This window comes from Euleptes europaea, chromosome 16 (genome assembly GCF_029931775.1).
Source record: "Euleptes europaea isolate rEulEur1 chromosome 16, rEulEur1.hap1, whole genome shotgun sequence".
Lineage (NCBI taxonomy): Eukaryota > Metazoa > Chordata > Lepidosauria > Squamata > Sphaerodactylidae > Euleptes > Euleptes europaea.
In genome coordinates, this window is record NC_079327.1 from 51739404 (window position 1) to 51751724 (window position 12321).

Genomic DNA, 12321 nt, shown 5'->3' on the forward strand with positions numbered 1-12321 from the left:
ATTTGACTATCAGGGTATTTGCAGAAGAAGGCAGAAGACCATTACTTATAGGGAAGACATTCACGCAATTCTCTAGTGAAGTGGCCCAGGAGCAGGGAGAGCATGACAAGACACAAAAGAAGGCAAGTACATCAGAGGATAAGCAGAAGGATGCCCCACAGAATGATCTGATGGACTGGACAGAGTTATTAAATAGTTCCACCATGAACACTCCGCAGTCCAATAGGACACCATCACCAGAGGAAAAGTTGTCCACCTGCCTAGTTACTCCAACTTCTACGCTTCCCTCTATTACAACAACAAAGGAGGACATTCTTAACAAGTCACCAGGTGCAGAATGTAATATTATAGATGGGGGAGAGCTATTGAAGCCAGGGGACACAGATGAGACTGAGATGGCAGAACTTGCCTGAGAATTGGTAAAAGCTCTGGGAGAACATATTGCCAACTTTCCAAAACTGTGCCTGAGCACACCTTAAAGCCCTGCCTGACTATTGTTTATATGTTATTATGTCGTTAAAGGCAATAGTTTTCTGATCATAGACTTTATTCAAAAACTAACTCCTTTGTGAAGAGGACATTTTCTAGTAGTCCATCTTGGGATAAGATTGACTTCATATTATTTGTATGCACTGATAGCATCTGGGAATTGTTGTGCAAATGTAACCCAGGACTCATAATTCCTGTTTCTCATGTTTTAAATGTCAGATACCAAAAATATGTACAGGATGATGGTATCTTGGTTTGGATTGGACAATTATTCCTACCATTTTTTTAACCACTCTATCAGTTAACTTTGTTTTCCCACCCTTCACTCTTTGTTTATACTTCCCCTCCCCCTCCCCCTTCCCTTTCTTTTTTCCCTTTTCTTTTTCCCCCTTTCCCTCCTTTGTCTTTCCCCCCTTATTCCTTGCTCCCTGTACCTGTTTTTTTTTTTTTTGAGGACTTGGAACTTTCTGGTTGATGTTGGTCTCCTGAGACTCACTGTAGACTATCCTCACCATGGAGGACATTCTTGTTATTTTCTAAGGAGCAGTTAGGAAGATAGGATATCATCTTGTTAAACTAAACTGAACAGTTGGTTTAAAATTGTATGCTTTAATTTTATATTTATTGTAATTTATTGTGAGTTATGGAATTTAGAGAATTCTCTTTAATAGAGTTAATTAGAAGTTTGAATGCTTTTCCACAGCTCCTGTTTTGTGCTTTTGTATCTGCTTTTCATTACTTCTACATTAAATCATTAAAAAATGTAGTAAAAAAAAAAGAATACACCAGGTGCAGCCTGACCAATGCAGTGTACAGTGGGACTATGACATCTTGTGATTTGGATGTTATGCCCCTATTGTTACCCTCCACGACTGCATTAGCCTTTTTTGCCACTGCATTACACTGACTGCTCATACTCAGCTTACAGTCCACCCTTACGCCTAGATTTTGTTCACACAGTTTTACCCAGAAGTGTATCCTCCATCCAATATGACGCTTCTCATTTTATTACCTAGATGTAGAACTCTGCACTTGTCCTTGCTGAACTGCATCTTGCTCACATCAGCCCACTTTTTCACTGTGTTCAGAGCTCATTGAATTCTATCTTTATTTTCCAGGGTGTTAGTTACTCTGCTCACATCTTTTTTCTCTTTCAGTATTGACACTGTAAAACTAATATTTGACATTTTTGTTTTAGACTTTTGCCATGCTATTATTTATCCACTGTACTTCAAAGTCAGTTTCTTCCCTGATCACAGTTTTACTTTCCATCAATATTATTTTATTACAAACTACTATTTCATTATATTTCCCCATGGTTTCTGTGCTTTATTGGCTTAGAACATCAAACTTCCCTTATGCTCCTTCATTTTTGTTGTTGTTTTCTCTGAAATATTATACTTTGTCCGTTATTTGTCCCCTTGCCTGTACTGAAATATTTTCCAGTGTTTAATCTCATTCATTTCCTAATTGTTGCTACTATATCTGAATGAATTAGTTCCAACTTAAAATCAATTTATTTCCCAATTTTCTCGTGTATATTGAATTTCTTCATATTGTAAGTTTCTATAAAATTATTCCTAAGGATCATCTCCTTTTCAAAAAGTATTCAGTTAAACCTTTTGTTCTCCCAAAAGCAACCTTCAGCAAACAGGACCAGAGGTGACATTACCCTGCCTCTTGGAACTTGCACAGCCTTCGGGGGCTTTACTTGGTGCTCAGTTTCCTCAGACATCTTCACAGAGAATTCTGTATCGTGTGCCAGAATCATCCTCCCACAACATGTTGGGATGACTGATGCAAAATGAGGACATAGACATGATGAGACATTTCAGAAACTTAGTGGAATGGGAAAATCAGAGGGATCCAAAAGGACTCTGGGAATCTATAGACCAGTTAGTCTAATCTTTGTACCATGTAAATTGGTGGTAACTGTTATTAAACACAAAATTATTAAACATATAGAGCAGGAGTCCCCCACAGGGACACCTGCTGACACTTTTCCTGGCACCTGCCAAGTGTGTTTAGAAAGTTGACAGGACCAGGTGGAGCTTTTGCCCAGAAGAAATTCTAATTGGCCACTGGAGATCTAATTGGGTGTACAGGTTTAATGAAGGTAAACTGTGTGTTATCAAGAAAATACTTTTGAACAATATGGTCATTTAAATATGGTCATTCTGTTAAACAGAGGTTCTGCCTGAAATGTTGAAGAGTTACTATTAGAGTTATGCATAACCAAACTCCGTAACATTTTATTGTTGTCACCACCACCTGTGGCAGCCATTTTGTTATTACACCCACCACTTTGTATCAGATTTCCAAAAGTGTCTGCAAGCCGAAATATTTTGGGGACTCCTAACGTAGAGGATGCAACCTAACTTCCATCAAAGCTTTTATTGCAGTCCTACGCAAAGGCTCCTAAATAAATTTAGTCAATGACAAATCCTGTTATGGATTAGTAAGTAATCAAACAATAGAAGGCAGAGGGGAGAATAACTTGGAGAGTTCTCATAGGGCAGGAAAGAAAGCAGAGCCTCTTTCCAAATCTGGATTAAGAATAATTTCTTCATAAATTATAGAAAATTGGGGGTAAACAATGAAGTAGGCAAGTCTACAGATAATAAGGAAGTGGATTATGATGAGGTACAAGAGGATCTGTCCAAACTTGATGAGTGGGCAACAAGAAGGCAAATGAGAACATAAGAACATAAGAGAGGCCCTGCTGGATCAGACCAAGGCCCATCAAGTCCAGCAGTCTGTTAACACAGTGGCCAACCAGGTGCCTCCAGGAAGCCACAAACAAGACAACTGCAGGAGCACCATCCTGCCTGTGTTTCACAGCACCTAATATAACAGGCATGCTCCTCTGATACTAGAGAGGATAGGTAGGCATCATGACTAGCATCCATTTTAACTAATAGCCATAAATACCCCTTTCCTCCATGAATATGTCCACTCCCCTCTTAAAGCCTTCCAAGTTTGCAGCCATCACCACATCCTGGGGCAGGGAGTTCCACAATTTAACTATGTGTTGTGTGAAAAAATACATCCTTTTATCTGTTTTGAATCTGTCACTCTCCAGCTTCAACAGATGACCTCGCATTCTAGTATTATGGGAGATGGAGAAAAACTTCTCCCTGTCCACTCTCTCCAAGCCATGCATGGATATATAGTTTTATTTGCGGCCCTTGGCCAGATACAAGATACATGGACTAAAATGGTCTTACCAACGAAGGTTTACAGTCCAAGTCTTAAGTCACTTAAAAAAATAAAATAAATAACATCCAAGTTACATCTGCCATTTGGCCTAAGAGACTACTCTGTGGCAATGAATTTTCATTCTCTGAAAGAATATGACTCACCTATCCGTAGCCACATGTGAATCTAAAGGTGAGTTTTCCTTGCAATTGCTACCAGTAACTGGTGGGGGACTTTGTCAAAAGCTTTTTGGAAATCCAAATACACAATATCCACAGGCTCATTCCTGTCCACATGCTTATTGACGCTTTCAAAAAACTCTAATAGGATAGTGAGACAGGACATACCTTTACAGAAGCCATGTTGGGTTTTGCTCAGCAGACCTTGCCCTTCTATATGTTTGACAATTCTATCTTTAATAATGCTTTCCATCAATTTACCTGGAACAGATGTTAAGCTAACTGGCCTGTAATTTCTTGGGTCCCCCCGGAACCTTTTTTTTATAAATGGGTGTTACATTGGCCATTCTCCAGTCCTCTGGTACAGAGGCTGATCGAAGGGACATATTACTTTGTTAGAAGTTCAGCCATTTCCCATTTGAGTTCTTGAAGAACTCTAGGATGAATACCGTCTGGTCCCTGTGACTTGTTAGTTTGCAGTGTGTCTAGACGTTCTAGGCCTTCCTGCCTTGTTACCACTATTTGCCTCAGTTCCTCATTCTCCCCTCTCCAAAATCTCTGTTCAGGAGAAGGAATCTGCCCTATACTGTATCTTCAACAGTGAAGCAGATGAGAAGAATTCATTTAGTTTTTCAGCAATAGCTTTATCCTCCCTTACAGTTCCTTTACTCCCATTGTCATCCAATGGTCCAACCACTTCCCTAGCTGGTTTCCTACTCCTAATATACTTAAAGAATTTCTTATTGTTTGTTTTGATGTGTTTAGCAATATGCCCCTCAAAATCTTCTTTTTTTTTTTTGCATCTCTGATTATATGCTTGCATTTCCTTTGTGCAAGTTTGTGTTTGCTTCTGTTCGCCTCATTTGGGAAAACCTTCCAGTCTCTGAAGGAAGACTTTTTTTCTCTAATTGCTTCCTTCACCTCACCCATGGTGGTGACCTCTTGGACTTATTACTACCTTTCCTGACCTGCGGTATACAAGCTAGCTGAGCCTCTAGTAATATGGACTTGAGTAACCCCCAAGCCTTTTCAAGAGATTTAACCCTCCTAACTGTTCCTTTCAACTTCCTCTTTACCAGTTTTCTCATTTTAGAGAATTTCCCTCTTTTAAAGTCAAAGGTAATTGTGTGAGATTTCCCAGTCACTTTCCCACTTGCATATAAATTAAATTTGATGCCATTGTGATCACTATTGCCAACTGGCTCTACTACATCCACATCCCACACTAAGTCACTGGCAGCACCACATAGTATTAAATCCAGGATCGCCTCCCCTCTGGTTGGGTCTATGATCAACTGTTCGAGGGGACAGTCATTTAGGATGTCTAAAATTTTTATCTCTTTGGCTTGACTGGAGCATACATTTAACCAATCAATATGAGGGAAGTTAAAGTCTCCTATTATTACTACTTCATTACCTTTACATGCTTCCCTAATTTCATTCTCCATCTCAAGATCACCCTGAGCCGTTTGGTCAGGGGCCCGATAGAACGTCTCCAGTACTTAATCACCTTTGGGGCCCGGAATCGTCACCCATAAAAATTCTGTGGACGAGTCTGCCCTTTTTATGGTTTCTAGCTTATTAGACACTATGCCTTCCTTGATATACATAGCAACACCCCCTCCAATACGCCCATTCCTGTCATTTCTATACAGTTTGTAACCAGAGATGACTGTATCCCACTGGTTCTCTCCCCTCCACCAGGTTTCTGTAATGCTCACTATATCTATGTTTTCTCTTAAAACCATGCACTCTAACTCCCCCATTTTTTCTTGGAGGCTTCTAGCATTCTAAAAACACCTCCACACTGTTTCTCGCTTTTAACTTGTCTGGCATGTGCCTTTGGGCATCTTTAAGTGGCTATCCAGCATTTTTTCCCATCCCCTTTCATGTCCAAGTAATTCCCATGTGGGCAATCTGAAGCATTTTCCCCTTTGTCCATGTGCACAGAGTTTGCCTGAACCGGATGCTTCTCAGTTCCTGTTGGCTTTCTCCCCAGGTTCAGTTTAAAAGCTGCTCTGCCACCTTTTTAATATTACGTGCCAGCAGTCTGGTTCCATCCTGGTTCAAGTAGAGCCCATCCCTTTTGTATAGGCCCGGCTTGTCCCAAAATGTTGCCCAGTTCCTTACAAATCTAAAGCCCTCTTCCCTGCAGCACCATCTCATCCACACATTGAGACTCACCAACTGTGCCTGCCTAGCTTGTCCTGCATGTGGAACAGGTAGCATTTCTGAGAAAGCTACCTTGGAGGTCCTGGCTTTTAGTCTCCTGCCTAGCAACCTAAATTTGGATTCTAAGACCTTCGGACTACATTTTCCCATGTCGTTGGTGCCAACATGCACCACAACCACTGGCTCCTCCCCAGCACTATCTACTAGACCACCTATATGATGGGTAATGTCAGCAACCTTCGCACCAGGCAGGCAAGTCACCATGCGGTCCATGTACCCACCAGAAACCCAGCTATCTGCATTCCTAAGGATTGAATCTCCCACTAAAAGAAGCCCCCCTCCCCTCTGAGGCATATCCTCAGTACGAGAGTAGCACCCTCTTAAGATTCTATGTATTTTATACTTTTTAAATTTATATAAAATTATATTTTTATATAAATTTATATTTTTTATATCTGGAATTTCTGCTTTTAATATCAATGGGATTTTAGCCAACTGTTGACGATTTTATTCTTTTGTATGTGACTGGCCATGTGCCGTATTAATAAATGACTGACAACTATACTCAGGATGACTAAATGTAGTTGCATGTTCAGAGGTGTTGTATTTCTGAGTGTCAGCTGTGTGAGTGTGTGTGGAGGGATGGATAATGGGTTTCTGGTGCCTTCCATATGAGTCTTCCAGGCCGTCTGCTTGGGCCATGAAGAAATCAGCATGCAGGGCTCTTCTTATGTTCATTTGCATGGAGATTGTGCATATATTTAATATGCACACATACTAATTACTTTGTAAAAATTTCTATTGATGCCATTTATTCAATCATTTTACTTTCCTTTTAAAAGGTCAAAAACAAAAAGATTATATTTTTCATTGTTCGACAGAACACAGGCTTATTTTTCACTACAACTTTGTCATGCTGTGATTCTTTGAAGATCAGAAACTGGATAAGGTCTGATCTGTTGGAGCTGTCCTACATGAACCACATCCTTTGGGCGTGTATTTGGTCCAGTAAGCAACACTGCATGGACTTAAATGATATGGGATTCAGAATAAATAATGAGCTCATCATGTTTTGTAGAAATGAGTCTGAAACACATCCGCAATTATGCATCTGCCTGAATCTCAAACTGATAATCTGAGGATTCAACTGACTGCATACATTCATTGAGAGACTGCCCTCCATTGTTCCCTCTTACCTTCTCTTAGAAAAATCTGTGGGTGATTTCTTCAAATATCTACCAGCTGGCAAAAAACAACAATACCTTTGTGGCACATAAGCACAGCTGCAGACTATGTATGCTACTGCAGATACATTTGCCAAGCGTGCCACATGATAGCTGCCTCGTGCTAAGGGTGAAGCATTTTAGCCTTTATTCAGCTATTGGCACTGCTGATATTCCTCAGTCTACCAGAGAAACCAGTTACTTTAGCCTGGAAAATAGTGGGTTCATAATGCAGTAATGTCCTAATAAACTTTAGCAAGTAATATGGAGAGTGTGCTTGTGGCAGATGGGGTTTGTGTGTGTTTAGAGAAATAAGAATACAGACCAGTTCAGAAAATACCTTTCCATTAAAGATTTATTTTACCTTTCTTCTGACATTTCCCTTTTTTAGTTTAAGTAAAAAAGAGATATTTAACCCAATGCCATGGTCCCTTTTAGTCATAGAAACTTCAGTGCACAGGTTCTCCACATTCTTTTTAATGGAAGGGTCTGTTGTACATGCATAAAAGTCCATGATGGTGGAGTTGCCTGGCTTGTATAAGTGAAAGCCCATATTTACAGAAATTATTTGTGTGCACATTAAAACATAGAGGGATTTTGAACATTTCTAAAAATTTACAATAATTCATTCTGCATTCTGGAGCATTGCTCAGTCTTTGCTGTGCCATTTTCATACTCGTACGCATTGTTAAGTTTATTATGGAACAAAATAGCAAGTAGATCTGATTGCAATTCCACAAGTGAACCTTCAATAGGCTGCAATAATACTCCTTCCCTTTAAAATAAAAGAACACATCAAAGAATCAGTCTCTGGAGTTTATATCAATGATATTATAAATAAGATAATCGTTCCATTTTTAAATCTCTAACTGCAATGTATTTGACATGATTTATTCATAGTAGTTTCAGAGTCCTGATTTATACACATTAACTTTCAGACTCAGATACCTTGTTCTGATTTATATGTACTGCATAGAAAAGTTCTTATTAATGAACCTTACATATTAAAGTTCAGATTTAGTGTGTTCATTTATAAATCTTTGTTACACTTCCTATTTAATTGTCTGATTAATGAATCAAGGTTTAATGCTATTTATGAATTACAATATTAAATCTCTGGCTTAACACTACTGTTACTATAAGACGCATTAGCACAATAAAATATGCAATACCTAAGAGGCTGACATAACACTCATAAATGATTTTTATATATTTAATGGACACTTTAGGCCATTCTAGCTTGGCATCTATGGAAAAGCTGTAGCTCATATAATAAGCTAAAAACAAAGTTGCTGTGATGTCATGAAGTGTTCATTCTCATTTATTGGCTATGAGGAAAGTTGTCAATATGCAGTAAAGGATCTGTGAGGGAAGTGAATGTCAATTTGTTATAGGTCATTTATGCATGGGTACTTGGACTCACATTCGCCCCCTGTCTGACTCGATTATTCCTTGGAGTTCTGCACAAGTTTTCCATCCATTAGAAATGACCTCACTGCCAGCCCTCATAATGTCCTGGTCTTTCTATTCTTCTGTTAACCCAACTCTTCCCTCTCACCTGAGCTCAGCCCGGCTGAAATCACCATGCAGAAGGCAAAGTCGGGGCACCAGGAAGCTGCTTTCTCTCACAGCCAATCACAAAGCAGCATTTAAACAGGTGGGGATTCAAATGCTTCCTGCTTCCTCAGAATGCTTTCTGAGCAAAAGAAAGGCTTTTTAAAACCGAGGCTTGGATTTCTCCCCCTCCCCTTCCTTTCAAATTGCTCAGGGTTTTTGTTTTTGTTTTTGTGGTAATTGGGGTTTTCTTTGGAGGGGAATCTTCTCTCTCAGTAAGCACTACAAGCAAGCCAATTACAAAGCAGCATTTAAAGGGGTGGGACTTGATTTGAGCTTGGAGGCTGCTGGTGCAGAGATTCCCAGCTGGAAAGTGTGGGTCCAGCCAGCAACGAATCTCAGGTATATAATGATTAGGGACAAGAGGAGAAGTATGTTTTTTGAAGAGGGTACAGAGGCAGGGTAGCTGAACTGAGGGAAGGAAAGCTTAGTTTCAGATTAGTTCTGAATGGAAACAGTGGGGTTTTCATTAGAGATATGTTGGGTGGAGGAGGAAAAGGGCTGAAGAAACAAGGGGTAGAAACAGGGAGTTGAAGAAATAAAGGGTGAAGTATGAAGAGGGGCTTGAGGGATTTTCAGACAGGATGTGTGTGTGTAAAGTGCCATCAAGTCGCAGCTGACTTATGGTGACCCCTTATGGGGTTTTCAAGGCAAGAGACCAACAGAGGTGGTTTGGCAATGCCTTCCTCTGCATAGCAACCTTGGTATTGTTTGGTAGTCTCCCGTCCAAATACTAACCAGGGCTGACCCTGTTTAGCTTCTGAGATCTCTGCCTTCCCTCCTCTCAGACAGGATGTAGGTATGTTTTTTTCCAGGAATATGGTTGCCACATAAAGAAGCACTGGAGAAAAAGGGACTATGGAACATACATAGGATAGGGAGACCAAAGTTGCAGGGGATGACGTAAGATGCTGAAATGATATCGAATGAACCAACTAAAACTCAGGCTTCAAGCCTCTAGCTGAAATATGTCAACTGATGCTTTGGCCACAGAAGGTCATTGGTGAACCAGTTAGGTAGATTGGAACTTGAAACATCTTCATACATTCCTTCTACTACACCTATGTATTGTTCAGACTGCAAAGAGGGTTTAGATGCACAATTTTCATGTTTTTGACTGGGTCTAGGCTACAAAGGCCATAGTCTTTCCAGGCTGAACATGGGACTGCCCAAAGTTCACCTAGGAAACATCCCATATTTTCTACTATGTACTACACAGTCCAGTTGGAATGCTGGAAAACTACATTTGGGATTTTCCCATTTTGGAATTGGTTCATGACTGCTATGGATGGTATCCCAGCAGGCTTTTCTTTAAATTACCAAAAGATCCAAAGGCAAGGCCACACCATGTGGCATTTTGGACTTAGTTTGTACTGAAATGGTGAGAGGGAAATATTAGGGATGGGAGCATGGAGACATGGTAGGATTGTTACTGTATGCTGTATCGAAGCTAGCCTGGGTAGCTCATAGGGTGGCAAAGATCATCACACTTTTAGAGTGCATTCCTGAGAGGGGGAACTCCATAGGAGCCAGCATGACCCCGTGCCGGCATAAGTGCCTGTTTAACCCAGGATAATGGGCACTTATGCCAGTGTGGGTGAAACTCACACTGACACCTGGGCGCCCCAGAGAAGCGCGGGCCTCAACCACCTCTACTGCCACACCGGGATCTAAATCCTGGAAGCAGCAGGCTGCAAAGGCATGGGGGGGGGGGCAAAACTGACATTCGTCAGCATCCTAACCCCTTTTGCCCCAGGAACACCCCCTGAAGCTGTGGTGTGTCTGCGCCGCCTTTTTCGGTGGGACAGCCTCACTGTTTGCAATGGGTCATTTCCTCCCTTTTTTCTATTTTTTGTTTGTAAAAACGATGTTTTTTTTCTCCTCTGTGGCAGCTGGGAAGCCTCTGGGAAGGCGGCATTGTTGCGCCATTCTGGGCCACCACAGATCTACCCCCCCTTCAGGAATGGGCTGCCTAGAAAATATTAAGATTTTGTCAAAATAAATGATAATCTGTTAGGCTGTTCATTATCAGCTTGTTCTAGCAATCCAGTACCTTATCTAAAAAAGAATATTAGATATATCTAGGTCATTCAAGGATGCCTTAAGGAACCAGAAAAAAATGCACAATTGACAGCATTGAAGCCCAGCTCCACTTTCCTTTCAAACAGCTTATTAAAATGTGGCTACCATTTACCATGCCTTTTCAACGACATATGTTCTTTTATCCAAAACCAGTTAATCAGGCTTTTTTATCTTTCTGTTTCTCAAAACATTGGGTAAATCACAATGCAAGTAGTATAGTGCTTCAAAAGTGAGAAAACCAGGAATAACGTAATAATACTCTTCTGAAGATAAGTCAATCCCTGTAATCAGTTTCACAGACATAAACCACAGAATTACCTTTGTTATCTGCTCTGTGGTTTTCTTGCTTCTCTTCTCTTCCCAACTGTTATTTGTGCTATTATATTTCTTTACCCCATTCTCTCTCCTGATCCCATTTATCTCCAAAGACATAAAATACCAGAAAGTACTGAATCACATTCAATATGTCAAGATAACTGATCTAAGAATATATCCCTCAATTAAATTTGTATGGACAGACTGCATGCGGGACTATGTATTGATAAACAATTGTAAGGGCTGGAAGATCATAATCTGGAATACCGTCCTAGCCCTGCAGCCTAGCTTGTATACATTCAGAACCTAACAAAGAAGAAAACAACTTGCAATAGGAATGCTAAGAATTATTGTTGTGGACATGTTTACTAGGTGAACATGCTTTGTATGAACTTTCTGAATTACATGTGAGATGATTCCTATTGGATCACCTTGATGTCCTCTGATAAAGTTCCTCTCAAGCATAATGCAGCTGCTTTCACCCAGTCTAAAAATAAAACTGAAATGATTGTGGGGCCATTTGAGTCATCAGTAGTGCAATCCTAAGCAGAGTTTTACTTATTTACAGTATTTATATGCTTGCCTTTCGTTTGACTAAGTCAAGACCCAAGGTGAGCAACTAAAAAAATAAAAAGAACAGAACATAATTAAAGCACTAAAGCAATAACTAAAACACACTCAAACAACATTAAACGCGGCTACTCCAAAAGTGTCTTGTGCACATATTTCCTTTGGCCAAGACACAGCCCCCAAAGGTCAGCAGAACAGATCTGTCTTACTACTTTGCCAGAAAGCCATGAGAGAAGAAACCTCCCTGACCTCTAGATTGCTCCACAGGGAGCCACTGCAAAAACAAAACAAAACTGATCCCCAGTATGTGCCCTAGACATAGGGGAAACAGCCAGTAGGCCCTGGTGGAGAAAGCATTGGAACATGAAGGAAGAGTCAGTTTGTTACCTCATGAAGCCACTGGGTCAGGGACATGCTTTGAGAATCCCTTCCATCTCATGTAAGGATGCCAGCCTCCAGGTGGGACCTGAGGATCCCCT